Below are 14,260 nucleotides of genomic sequence, written 5' to 3'. Positions count from 1 at the left end.
CAGTGAATTGGTTAGCTATTGCTACAGTGATGCTGCGTAACAATCAAACCCCAAAAATCTCAGCCGCAGACAAAGACATGCAGTGGGGCAGGAGTCAGTGGGGCTCCATGTACGCTTCATTGTCCTCCAGGGACCAGCAGGCCAGCTGAGGCCAGCCTTCCCATGGAGATAGCAGAGGCGCAAGAGGGCAAACAAAACCACTGTTCAGGCCTTTGCTCCTGTCATGCTTGTTAACATTCTGCTGACCAAAGCAAGTCACAGGGTGAATCCAAATGTAAAGGGTGGTGAAAAAATGTCTTTTTATTAGGAGAGCTACAAAATCACATAGTGAAGTGCCAAGAATATAGACATGGGTGAATAATTAAGGACGTTAATGCAATCTGGCAAAAATAGTAGATGAAATTTTGAAGAAGACAGATGAGGGTAAATAGGAAATTAAAATGTATCCCCTATTCTAGCATCCACAAATAACTACAATTAAGAATAATGTTATGGGGGCTTCCCTGGTGGCGCAGTGGTTGGGAATCTGCCTGCCAATGCAGGGGACACGGGTTCGAGCCCTGGTCTGGGAGGATCCCACATGCCGCGGAGCAACTAGGCCCGTGAGCCACAATTACTGAGTCTGCGCATCTGGAGCCTGTGCTCCGCAACGGGAGAGGCCGCGATGGTGAGAGGCCCGCGCACCGCGATGAGGAGTGGCCCCCACTTGCCACAACTGGAGAAAGCCCTCGCACAGAAATGAAGACCCAACACAGCCATAAATAAATAAATAAATAAATAATCCTGGTTAAAAAAGGTGATGATTAAAAAAAAAAAAAAACCAAATCCATATTTCAGGAAAACTTTGTCCTCTCAACAGAGAAAAAACCAAATTCTAAAAAAAAAAAAAAAGAATAATGTTATGGTTCTAGGATTTTTTCCCAGGGATATAAAAATTGTTTTTAATTTTTTTCAAACTTGAAATCAAACTAAAAACACAGTTATGAAGGTAAAATATCTCATCAAAATATATTAGAAGCGTTTTTCTATATCAGTAAATATTCTTAGACAATTTGTTTTTACCATCTATATGTTAGGACAGCATAGAGATAAGCTGTATTTTATTAATTATTTCACTCTTGTTGGACATTTAGTTTGTAGATACTATTTTCTTAACAAGCAGTAGGGTAAAATAAAAATAAAAATGAAAAAAATGACACTTCCCTAGCCCTAGAAGCACGTGGGAACATGCCAAATCGGCAGGTTGTACAGCAGATAGAGAACGAAAATCCAGGTCTGAAAAAAAAATTGTAATATACTTCTCTAGACGTACTCTCAGGAACTCTGTTTCTTCTTCGTAAGAGGAATGAGTCACCTTTCAGCTTTCAGTAAGCTTTATTTTGGATATAAAGCAACAACAAAAAATTGTGGTGTTGTGTAAGAAAAAACACATAGTATCACATAATGTCAACATATATCAACCTAATTTTGTAGCATTTTGCTTTACATGTACTGCCCTCCTAAGTAATAGAAAAGTACTAAAGGTCACTAATTTTAATGTCTGGGTGATGTTTCCAAGTGGTTTTCTAATGGCCACACCATCCAATCAAGGGAAATTTCATGCTATTAATGGTTGGTTAGTTAAATGAGGAGTTTTCCTTTCTCAAAAATAGCTACAGACTTATGAACCCATAAAATCCCTCCTTTAAAAAACTGAGATATAATCGACATGTAACATTATATTGGTTTCAAGTGTACAACATAATGATTTGATATATATATGTATATATATATAGTAACATTATCACCACAATAATCTAGGTAACATCCAAGATCCCTCTATTGTTAGTAGAATGCTGTCTTTCAAAATTTGAATACATCCTAGGAGGAGAACAGTTTAGGTCAATTATCAGTCATTTACAACTTAATGTGATTATCAGGTCATTTCGAAACCTAGCCAATACTGAAAAGGGAAAAGCGCATTAAAAAACCTAAGAATTTACTGAAAGGAGATGAAGGCAGGGCTTGACACTAATTACTGACAAATTATTCTTCATCTTCATTTGATAATAACACTGAGGCTGGCTGAAGAGTGAGCGCATGGCAGCCAGTTCCTGTATCTGGTGCTTTAACAGGTTCTGCTTTTTATTCTTATGGATTGTGTGCACGCAGTTACTGACTCTGGTCACTAGATGGTGCTTTTGTGCACGATAGCTCTTGGCTTTGCAACCTTTGCTCCTCCCCTCCCAAGAAGTGGTTTATTAGAAATTCAAGATACACCTCCACCTTAACTAATTAGCCTTTCATTAACAAACATTTAAACTTTAATTACGTATGAAAAAATGATAAAATACTTTTGTATCAAATATGTCAAAACAATCAGAAAAAAAATTCAAATATGCAATCTGCCCAGACCTTCTCTGTAATAATATAGGATGAAAATTCTTTCCAAATAAAAAGGTAATTTGCATTCACCTTCTGCTTCTCTAAACCAACAGATCTGCTAAAAACGGTGCAATTTGCCTGGAAGAACAACTTAGGAAGAGTCTTGGCTGAAATTAATTAAAGTATCAAAAGTTTAGTTCTTCATATGTAAATAAAGAGTTGTAGGTTACAACCTCACAACATAACTTCTTAACTGAAAATTTGACTGATTTACTTTTCCTTTTTTGCACCCAAGTTTTTGGGTCCAATTCTTTTAAGAAAATTTGGGCTAGTGTTAAACATCCCCTAAATGAAGATCTTGCTGCTCTCATAAATTCCACCTCCCCTAAGCCTTCTTTTCAAGAACACCAACGCACAATGCTTTAATTGGAAACTGAAACCACCGCTGTTAGGCAGTCAGTAGAATGAATGGCAAGCACAGTCATTTCCTAGTAGTGTTAATATTCAACTGTAATAGTATCATGAGCATCCATGTAGATTTCTTCACATGGGAGCTTTCCAAGAATATATAAATTAGATGATCTTAGTGGCAAAAATGACAATCCAAACACCTTGAAGCTCTGTAAAATTTTTGATCATTCACTAGTTAATTAATAAGACACCTCTTCAGTAGAAAGATAACTGAAATAGTAACTCAAATTAGCAAAAACCTCTGCTTCTATCCTTTGCCTTTGTGCTGAAAAAATAAATCTCTGTGGTATCTCTGTTGAGTTTATCCTCAAAGTGTTAGGTTTTTCAATCTGATTCCAGTCACGCATTGTCATGATGTCTGTTAATTCATGATGGTTCTTTTTACTCAGAGACCCATGAAACAGGAAAAACTATTTAACACCAATCAGAAGAAATTCGTTGAGAATGGAAGGGTTTGGTGAGTGAAAGTCAAAAGTAATCATCGGTAATATGATACAGTTAATCAGATTTAGCACAAATAAGCCACTAGATGAATGAATTCTTGATTATTTAAAAAGCTTTATTAAGTGTAAGTATAGCTGATCGGTGGGAGTGTGCAGAGGTTGGGCACGGTCTGACACCACGTTTACCTGCAGACATCAGATCCCCAGGAGCAAAGCTTTATCACTAACCTTGCTCCGACACAACCATGATTTACACTCCCTCTTCCATCAGCAAAGAGTAGAGTAAAACCAGTGGCCACATCCCTACTTGTGATCCAGCCAATAAGGGGAAAATAAGGAAATTTTAGAAAGACTTCCTGATTCCCCAATGGCATAATCTCTATACATCTTTATAGCAACATATACGTCCACAAACAAGTAACTGTTGTGTATGAGTATAAAACTAGTTGTGCTCTACCTTGGGTATTGGGTATTTGTGTGTCTTACTGGATTTCTGGGGGCTTTTCTGCCTTATTTGACTGGAAGCTCCTGGTCGGTAAAGGAGGTGACCCTTTCCTATATAACTCTGCATTTATTTGATAAACACATGCTCAGTCACTATTGGCTGAATGAATTAAAAAAATGTTCACTGATGCTCTTAGCGTATTCATCAGTGGGCGGTCAGTCATACACGATCGCCTCGCCTAGAGAAGGAAGAAAAGGTTGCTGGTTCCTTATTCTCTCACTGGGGTCCTGATGTCCCCCCAGGTTTTCATTCCAATCCTATGGATGGAAGCTGAAATAGATGAGTAGAAGCCATCTAACATTTCTTCCAATCCTGGAATTCTATGATCCTATGAAAATTAAGTTATTATAAGAGGTACTGATATTAGGAGCTCCATTAGTATTTTTGAATGAATAAAATCAATAGGCAGCATTTTACAGGTATGTTTGCATTATTTAAGAGGAAGGTGTCATGAAAAAAATGCTAAAATATCCATCAATCCAGTTAATTAGGTGAAATACAAGATTAATTCAGCAGGGTAGGGATGGGAGAGGGGGGCAACAGATCATTTAAGGGTTTTGCCACAATCTAATCATTCTATGAAGTATTTCATGTGCTTAGGACAGGGCAGAACATATTACTTTGATGTAATTTCCTACATGATCTATCAGTGTAAAGTAAACCTAACCTCCATGCTCTAAGGGCATATGCTTCATTTAAAACCATATCTCTATCTACATTACTTGGTAATTTGTTTTTCTTTCGAATATTCGTTGTACCTGCAGAAACCAAAACTGATCTCATTGCCAGAAGGATAATATTTTTACTACTTTTGGTCATTTTTTATAATGATAAGAAAAATGGTTGCACAGTTATCTATGTACATGAAAGTACATATTTTAAAATACTTATTCTGTGTAAGTGGCAATATTCAGTAAAGGCAGAACTGTAATTTGCATTTTGATTTAAATAATTGAAGCTGTTGATCGGAACTTCCTCAAAATCATTCCGTCCCTCTCTCCCGACAACCCAGAGTTTCTGCTTACTCCCCTCAACTTCCACTCCCCAGGGAGGGTCCCAGCTTCTCACCATAGAGGCTATTCCTTCCTTCTTTCTCCTGACCCTAGATCAGTTATCTCCTCTCTCAGATGTATCTTCAATCTCTATCCTTTCATTATATTTTACCTATTTCAGATAAACAATATTAAGGTTTTCTACTCACAAAAATAACCACCATCTTCCTTAAACTTGTATCCCTCTCCAGGTTCTAGCCCATCTATTTCCTCCCTTTAATGGTCAAAAGTTCTGAAAACAGATGGAATTCGCAGTCACATCTTCATCTTCCACTCATTCTCTCCATCAACTGCCCTAGACTTCCACTCACATCACTGTGCTGAAATCATCCACATCAAGGCCACCAACGATCTGCTAAATCACAAATTAATTCAACTCTTCAGTTCTCATCTTGACCTTGTTGACAATTCTTCTTCAACTTTCACATCCCTTGGTTTCACAGTCATCAGACTCTCTGGTACTCTGACTTCTCAGGCCACTGCTCACAAAGACACACACACACATATACTTTTTTACTTAAAAGGAGAGAATTCTTTTTTCAAGTATAGAACAATGTAAAGTATAATTTAACAAACTCACATCCCAGAATTAATACCTATTAACATGGTGTGATATTTGCTATCAGACTCCTTTTTCCCCCCGAATTATACCCTTAGGAAAATTATTGATATAAAAGTAATAATAATCCTATATTATCGTTCAAAAACAAAAAGGAAATATTGCATTTCAGATAAAGCTAAAGCTTCTTTAATTTACCACCTTTATTCGGCCATATTTCCTTCCCTGCCCTTCTCCTCGGCCAATATTATGAGATCAGTGTATAGTCTCCCAGTTCATTTTAAAATTTTTACTTACACACCTATGTCATATGTTATTTGGTTCTATGTGTGTTTTCTAAATTTACAGAAAGGATACCATGCTAAATTTTTCACTTTTATTGCTTTTTTGGGGGTTCAACATTATTAGTTTAAGGTCAGTCTATGTTGCTACATAAAAATCAAATTCATATAATTTAATTATGTTAATACATTTATTCATGTGACTCTACATCATTTGATATATTCAATCCCTTAAGAATGAGTTGATTGTTTCTGATTCTTTGCTATTGCAAAGAAGGCTGTAATGAATCTCTGCGTGTGTCTCTTACCCACACGTGAGGCATTTTCTCAGATATATATACCTGGAAGTAGCATTCACTCTTGGGTCTTCCCAAGTCTTGCTTCAATTAGATGCCTGCCCCACTCTTCTTCCAAAGTTATCTTTCTATAAGAAAAACCTAAGAATGTGACTTTCCTGCTTAAAAATTTCAATTGGTTCCTCCTTCACTACAAAATAAACTGCACAGTCCTCAGGGACTTATACAAGGTCCTTCCTTAAGTGGCTTCTGTCCACCTCTCCAGGTTCATCTCCCACCCCCTCACCCTACCCTCTAGTCCTACTGAACTACTTTCAGTGTTTCAGAATTTCAGAACTACTTTTCTCAGTGGGACACCTTGGTCTCTCGTTTCTCTGCATTTGCACGTGCTGTGTTCTATGTTTGGAATACCTGTCCCCCTGTAATCTTTGCCTGCTAACTCCTCCTCATGCTTCAAAGTCCATCTCAGATGCCATCCCCTTTAGCAAGCCCACTGTTTCTCTCCTTTTAAGATGATTTGGATATTCAAAACAAAACCTGCATCTTCTAAAAATTAACTGCCAAGATTACCAGTCAACATTGCCTTCCTGTGTCCACAGATTAAAGAATTTACAAAGTTTTCTGCCCATGACAGGTAGCATATCAGGCCTGAATGCCCTGGAATAAACCCTGTGGTCGTCATCCCTCTTTCACTGAGAACACTGGGATTGGAAGCAAACTGCGTTCAACTGCTATTCGAGGCCAATTTGAAGAGGGGAAGATGCAACCCACTATTTCAAGAGAACAAAGTTTTACCTTCTTCTCTGTGAGTGACTGCACTCTGTTCTACCCTCTCTCTCTTTTTTCTCAGATATACAAGAATGATTTTTCAAGATAATCTCCATGAGCAAAGGACCCTAAACACTCACTTGGGCTAAAATGATTTCACAGCTTATGGACCTCGTTGTATCTTCCTTAGGAAAGTGTTTCCTCCTGCAGATGTGAGCTGCAGTCATAACTGATCGATTCCTCCACAGATAAACACATTTCACACATAATCCAGAAAAATTATCATTTGAAATATGGGAATAGGAGTAGAGTCTTGATCCTCTGTGAAGGTAATTAAGGATTGCATTTCCAAAGTCTACAGTGAGGGGGTTCTGACAGGGGGGGAAGGGAAGAAAGGAAAAAAGTTTGGTTAATAATCACAGGGAGAGAAACTTACATGTTACGTAAGAAAATAAGCGTCCCTTTTTCTTACTTGTTACTACACTCGATAAGAAACTTCAGTGAGTGCTGACTACGTGCTGAGCACTGTTCTAGGCACAACTCAGACAGAAATCAGGGGCTGGGAGGACAGGGGGTCACAGTCCAGGGGAGGAGACAAGTAATCAAACAGATAATTAAGTCAAGTGTCATACATGCTGGGATACTGACACTCAAATGCTAGGAAGCTAGAAAGTATAACGAAAAGGTTCCAAACTGAGACTTGAGGGCCTGAGGCACCGGCAGCAAAGGGAGGAAAATGCACCAGTTAATGTACGAGGTGGCACAGGGGACACTGAGCGGCTTGATAAAGTAGGTTTGTCCTCGGTAGCTGGCTCGTGTGTGCAGGTGCCTGTGAGAGACAGAGTGACCTGGGCGGGGTGGGGGGGGCGGCGCTTTGGAACCAGCGCCCACCCTCGTCCACCAGCTCCCCGAGGGACGCATCTTCTTGGCCAGAGAGCGCAGAGCTGCACAACCTGCTGTCCTGCTGACAGCTGCTGCCAGTGGCCGCCTGGGGCCCGAGTGCAGAGCAGAATCTTCAGTGAACAGAGGTTCTTCTGGCGCTGGGTGGCCTGGCTGCTCAGGCCTTGGGGCGCCTTCGTGACTCCCTGAAGCTCAGCAGCCACTTTCACAGGCCGGTTGAGTGTAACCAACCGCAATGGGATACCCACTGACCCCGGGTCTTATGGGGACAGATTTGCTAGTTTGCAGGAATGAGGGGCTCCTAAACGTGCAGGTGCCCTTCCCCAAGCAGCTCCCGCTGACCCTTCCAGCTTCATCTCCTCCCCTCCCTGCAGCTCGCTGTGCCCCCCGGCTCCCACCCCGAATCCCACTGCCCCCTGGAGCTCACCCTGCTTTTCTGATGCCACACTTGCGCATTCTGTTCCCTATGCCTGTAACGGCCTTTCCTTTCTTTTGCAACTGGAGAAAAATCTCTATATCCTTCAAAGTCCAGCTGACTTATCTGGCCGTCTTCAAGCAGAAAGGATCACCTCTTCTCTGTGTGTTCCTAACTCTGAATACATCACGTGTTGCACTGTCCAATGTCACTAGCATTAGGTGCTGAATCCCACTCCACGCTGAAAGCTCCCTCGCCACCCCAAACCCAGTAACTTCTCCTAGTCCTTGTTTATGCAGTCAACCCCTCCACTGGCCCAAGGTGTTGTGAAACAGTCCCCTTTACCTGACCGCCAATGTATTACCAAACGTAATTAATTGTATCTCCTAAATATCTCTTAAAATTTCTCTGTATTTGTCTTATCACTGGCCTAGATTATTATTCTTTTTCCTATAATGTTGCTTTTGCTTTAGCTTTTTGAGGAGGCACTGTAGCCCAGTGGTTAAACACACAGACTCTCCTGCCTGCTGACCTTGGTTCAGATTTCAGCTTTGCTACTTACTGTTTACGTGACTTAATAAACAAAGAAATGCTACTACCCATCTCTAGGCTGCTGTAAAAATGAAATGTGGTGACATACGTAAAGTGCCTACCATAGGTCCTGGCACGAAACAAGGACTCCTTAAGTGTCAGTAGTTATCGTTGTTACTCTTCCAGCATCAGTGACACTTTTGGAATTATTTTCAAGTCTGCTTTTTCCTAAGTCTGATAACAACCCTTCCCTGGAAAGAAAGCTTCTGAGACTGTCTGTGGTCTTTGGAATTTAGTGGGGTTTGTAAGACCCTCCAATGACCTGCTCCCGACTCCCCTTCCAGCCTTCTCTCTTCTACTTCCACAAACATCCTGTGCTTCAGGCAAGGACTCCTCACCCACCCCTAGCCTGGCAGCATTCTCCTGAGCTTCCTTTCCTGGTGAGTTGTTTCACTAGAGGGCACTTCCCCTTCATCCATCTGGCCACTTCCAACTTATTCTTCAAAATCAGTTCACAGGCCAAGTTCCCAAGAAAACAAACAAAAATAAACAAAACAGTCTGCGAACATGCTGATAAACATTTTATGTTTGTATTTATAACTATGTATAGCATTATATATAGGTTATGTTATGTGATGGGTATTTAGGACTTTTTATTCTCCACTGTTATCAATGTCCTGTTCAGGGCTCTTTTGAACTGACCACCAAATAGCTATATGACCTTTGCATTCCCCAACTAAAAATGTCTTTTGGCTTTGAGTATTTAGAATAAGATCTCTGTTGAATGATAGATATCCAAAGCCATTCACTAAGATTATTCATATTTCAAAAGCATTTTATAATTTCAGTAGATTTGGAGTAAGAAAGGATTGAAGAAATTTGGGGCTGTGAGACTTTCAATGATTAATCTTAATTCAGGGCTTCCCTCGTGGCGCAGTGGTTAAGAATCTGCCTGCCAATGCATGGGACACGGGTTCGAGCCCTGGTCTGGGAAGATCCCACATGCTGCGGAGCAACTAAGCCCGTGAGCCACAACTACTGAGCCTGCGCGTCTGGAGCCTGTGCTCTGCAACAAGAGAGGCCGCGACAGTGAGAGGCCCGTGCACCGCGATGAAGAGTGGCCCCCGCTTGCCGCAACTAGAGAAAGCCCTCACACAGAAACAAAGACCCAACACAGCCAAAAATAAATAAATAAATTAAAAAAAAATCTTAATTCAACACACATTTAACACCCCTTCTGTCGTATCTCTGAGAGCATACAAATATAGTAGAGAAAAAAAATCTCTGTCCTTATATTGCCCAGGCTGATGAAGAAACAGGTACATTAATCAACAGATTCAAAGGAATGATAAATACTTCAATAGAATCCAGGGTAATATGGGAAGAGAGACGGGGAAGAATTTAGTTCTGTCTAAAAGTGAAGGTGAAACCAAGGTAGACTGAGGAAGGATACATGGGACTTTCCATGTGCATCTGTTGAAGGGAAGACTCAGTGCAGAGCGTAGGTGTGAGGCACGGAAACCATGGGCCTCACAGCACAAGAGGATGGAAATGCTTGGAGGTGGGAATTGACATGGGAGAGAGACATTTTGGAAAAGCATGTGGAAGCTAGAGAGTGAAGGGTCTTGCGTGCCATGTTCAAAAATCTAAACTTTATCCTATAGACAATCATATTCCATTGAAAAGTTTTAAGATATGCAAACATGTCTGTATTTATATTTTTAAAAACACAAATGGATGCTGATAGGGTTAGGCGCTCAAAGTGTCACCGTTTGAAGGCAAGGGGATCAATCAGCAGGTACTGGTATAGTCCAAGCAGGCAGGGAGCTGATGAGGCTACCACATATCAGAACGAGCTGAACAGGGAGTAATCCAGTAATTTCACAATAGGAAAGACTCCTCTCTTTGTAGAATGGTGGATGACCACATCTGTAGATCTAAGGGAAATGGTACTATGACTTCTAATGTGTATCTCTTGAATGTTCTATGTATTTTTAGTATGTTCTATGTATTTCTACAATTAATTATTTCTGGGGCATATTAATTCTGAAATTAGATTGAAATATTAGATATCCTTATTTTCTGCTTTGACGTTCTGTTACAAGTATAAGGCTCAGGTTTTTGGATCAGGCACAGATAGGTCACTGGAATAAATGGACAACCTCAAATTCTAAGGTTCTGATAATGGAAGAGAAATTCTAGAGAGGCAGCGAGCTTCTTTGGCATTTGCTTGCAGTAGCTGGAGGCAAAGTAGTGGCATGAGAAGGGAAGGACTCTGAAATGCTTTCTTGGGTGGAATAGACCAGGGGGGAGTTATGACTGCTGCACTGGAACTTGGGCATGACCATGGGCTTACCAGGAGGTTCTCTGAATCTGTTAGGTTGAGTTGATCGTTAACTGAAAGGCAATGCCAAGCTGAAGGGAGACAGTTTGCCTTCTCTTAAGAACTGACCTTGCTCCCCATATTTTCAGGTGATGTCAACCAAGAGGCTGCCTCTGGCCTAACAAAATATTGCTGCTTCCTGGACAACTCCCACCCACCCTGTGGCAGCCCAGACAGGACAGACATTAGCCATGCCCTCCTGAAGGCTCTAGATTGGCTTACTGACTTCCTGGGGGCCAACACTACCTTCATGTTAGTTCATATTAGCCATAGACCCATCTAATCCCAATGTACTCCTGCTAAATGCACCACTTGGCCCACTATTGAGGGTTATGACTGCTAAACAGAAAGGCAAAAACTAATCAGAGTCTAGATTAATTTAAGATCATATAAATTAACATGAAAGGGGAAAAGTGTTAGGTTGTACTGGGTGTTTATTTCTTTAAAAGCTCAAAATGTTAATTTGCTTTATGATTCCAGAACTGTTCTGATTTAGACAAATCTATGGTTGGTGAACTCGATCAGAATAGCAGTTTATAACCATTGATAAATCACAACCATTTATGAGTTGTGTTGCAAATGATTTATTGCTAATAACACTGTTCTGGAGTTTAGAAATTGCGTTTTGTAATTAATTTGAGGAGCTTCAAGTTGATTTCTACAATAAGACCCTTTCACTTGGACTCTGAGATGCTTGTTTGGATGGAATAGAAAGGGGAGGAGTTATAATGATGGCATTAGAGCTTGTGCATGGTGTGGGCAGGCTGGATGTGAAAGCCAGCAGTTACACACGGCACAGGGGAAAACGCTGAGGACTGACAGCTTGGAACATTCTGGCAGAGGATCTCATGCCACTGGAGCAACAACAAAGACCCACCTACTATGAACTTCCTTTCATGTAGGCAAACATCAAGAGTGCTAATTATCATGATGCTGTGGCGGATACCACGAATCAATTATTAGGAGAAACTGTTATTTGAAAATTCTACCACCATGTGTAAGAAGAGCCAAAAAGTAGTCACAATATTCCTATCATGGTACTCCCTGCAAAAGCTTTTTTAAATACTATTCTTTCTTTACTATCAGATTCCATTTGAGATCTCTGGAGCATACCTTCCCAATTTTGTCACAGAATAGTTCTTTCTAACTCTAAAACAGTTAGCTCATTGATTTTAAGCATTAGCTACAGTTTATTTTGTAATGTGTCAAATCGTGTGTGCATAATCTCATTTAATCTTCACAAAGCTCTATGACCTGAACACTTATATTGTGCCCATTATGAAGATGAGAAAACTGAGACTTAGGTTAAGTCACTTGTTGAGGGTTATTCTGCTGGTAAGTGATGGTGGAACTAAACACTGAAGCAGTTCTGTCTGATTCTAAAGCCTGAACCTGTAACCAGGGTACTTAACCACCTTCCCTACGGCCCTATGACTTCCGGTGATGGTGGGAGGTGCTTTGCCTGCAGAAGCTGCTCTCCTCTTGGGAGGAAGGGATCGCCCTTATGCCAGCTCCAACTCAACCTTGTAACTCTGCATGCACTGTGACACTTTCCTGGAAGGAAGAACATTTGCCAGTGTGACGACTCTTGCTTGCTTAAGGGGTGCTGAATGACTGTAGCAGTCCGGGCGTTACTTCATAGGAGCCCCCATGGGGCCAAACATTTCTTAGATGGAGATTATTTTGGTGGCTACATTGCAACCCCTAAGAAAATCTGGGTGCACCAGAAACCTGTCACTCAGTTACATATCTATTTGCTTATTGTCTGTCTCCCGCACTAGAATGAGACCTCCATGAACACAAGAGGTTTTGATTTGTCCACTGCTGCAGCCCAGACACTGAGAACAGTTCTTTCCAATGAGTGAGACGCTCAGTCAATATTTTCAAAATGTGAATTCCTGGCTTCACCTGAGGGAAGGGGAACTTGATTCAAGTTAAAATCAAAGAGTCCTCAGCCACCGGAAAGTTACACCACCCAGGGGAGAGTGGGCGATGGATACCGGGAGGAGTGTGAGTGAGAGCCAGGAGAGGGGATGGGACGGGGCAGCGGCAGCATGCAGCAGAGCCCAGGTGACAGGCAGAGCCGGGCTGGGCAGGCGGGGCCGGGGGGAGACCTGAGGTCTCAGAAGGCCCAACACCCATGATAGTGCCACGTTCGGAGCACGGGAGGAAATGGAATGTTCGCAGATTCCCTTTGGAGTTCACCTCATTCCCTGGGTGTGAACAGAAGGACGGAGGTTATCAGAGAACTCAGTAATATAGTATAACATAACATAACATAATATGATGGTTAATATGTTCAGGTAGTACATGTCAGCCACTGCTCCCAAGCACTTCACACGGATTGACTCATTTAATCCTCACCTCAACAACTGATTTAGAGAGAGGCTAAGTCATCAGGGTTAGCCAAGAAGAGGCAGAGCTCAGATTTGAACCTGGGCCACCTGGCCCCCCGGCTGCTGCTTGTCGTGACAAAGTCTCAGGATGGTGATGGCAGCTCTCCATAGAGTCCTAGGAGGGTGCCTGAATCCGCTAAGATGTCGATGGTAATTTAGATCGACGCTGTCTCAACAGTGGGTGGTGGTTGAGAAAAGAAGGATTTTACACACACGATTCAGATAAAATTTCCCTAAAGTTCTCTTACAAAGTCTCAGGGCTGTGACTGCCCTCGTACGATTTTTGTCCTTTTTGGAACAAGACACACAGCAGCAATGACATCTGGCGTCTGGGACGCCTGCCGGGGTTATGGGTGTGCCTTCGTTGAATACATGAGCACCCACAGTGCAACAGGTGCAGGGGGCACCCAGGTGAATAAGATGGCCCGGCCCGCAGGTGCTTTCGGGCCAGTGGGGTACGGTCCTGTGTCCCACACACATGGACTCAGGGCAATAGAAAGGCAGCACATTCACAAAGACAGCACCTCATTCCTAGGAGGTTCCTACAGCAGAAGAAATAGAAAAAAAAGTTAAATCAGAAACAAAAGAGTCTAGCAAAACCTGCCTGAAGGGCTTTCTTTTACCTCAGATATACAGGAGACCACACACACACACACACACACACCATCTACATGCACAAAACCCACTTTGCCTGAAATCCATTTTTTCCCGAGGAAAAAGTAGATTTATAAATCAGATTACCTAGTGACAAATACAAAGATTTTTCTTTTTCTGGAAAAAACAAAGTTAAACTTTAAATCCTCTAATATAGACTCAAAGTCAAAACCTCTTAGAGCCATTATTTTTCCTACAAGCCACTGCTCAGAATCCCCCGCCAGCTGCTGTGTGTGTGTGTG

Source organism: Balaenoptera physalus (genome assembly GCF_965194825.1).
Source record: "Balaenoptera physalus genome assembly, chromosome: 17".
NCBI lineage: Eukaryota > Metazoa > Chordata > Mammalia > Artiodactyla > Balaenopteridae > Balaenoptera > Balaenoptera physalus.
Note: the sequence above shows the minus strand (reverse complement) of the source record.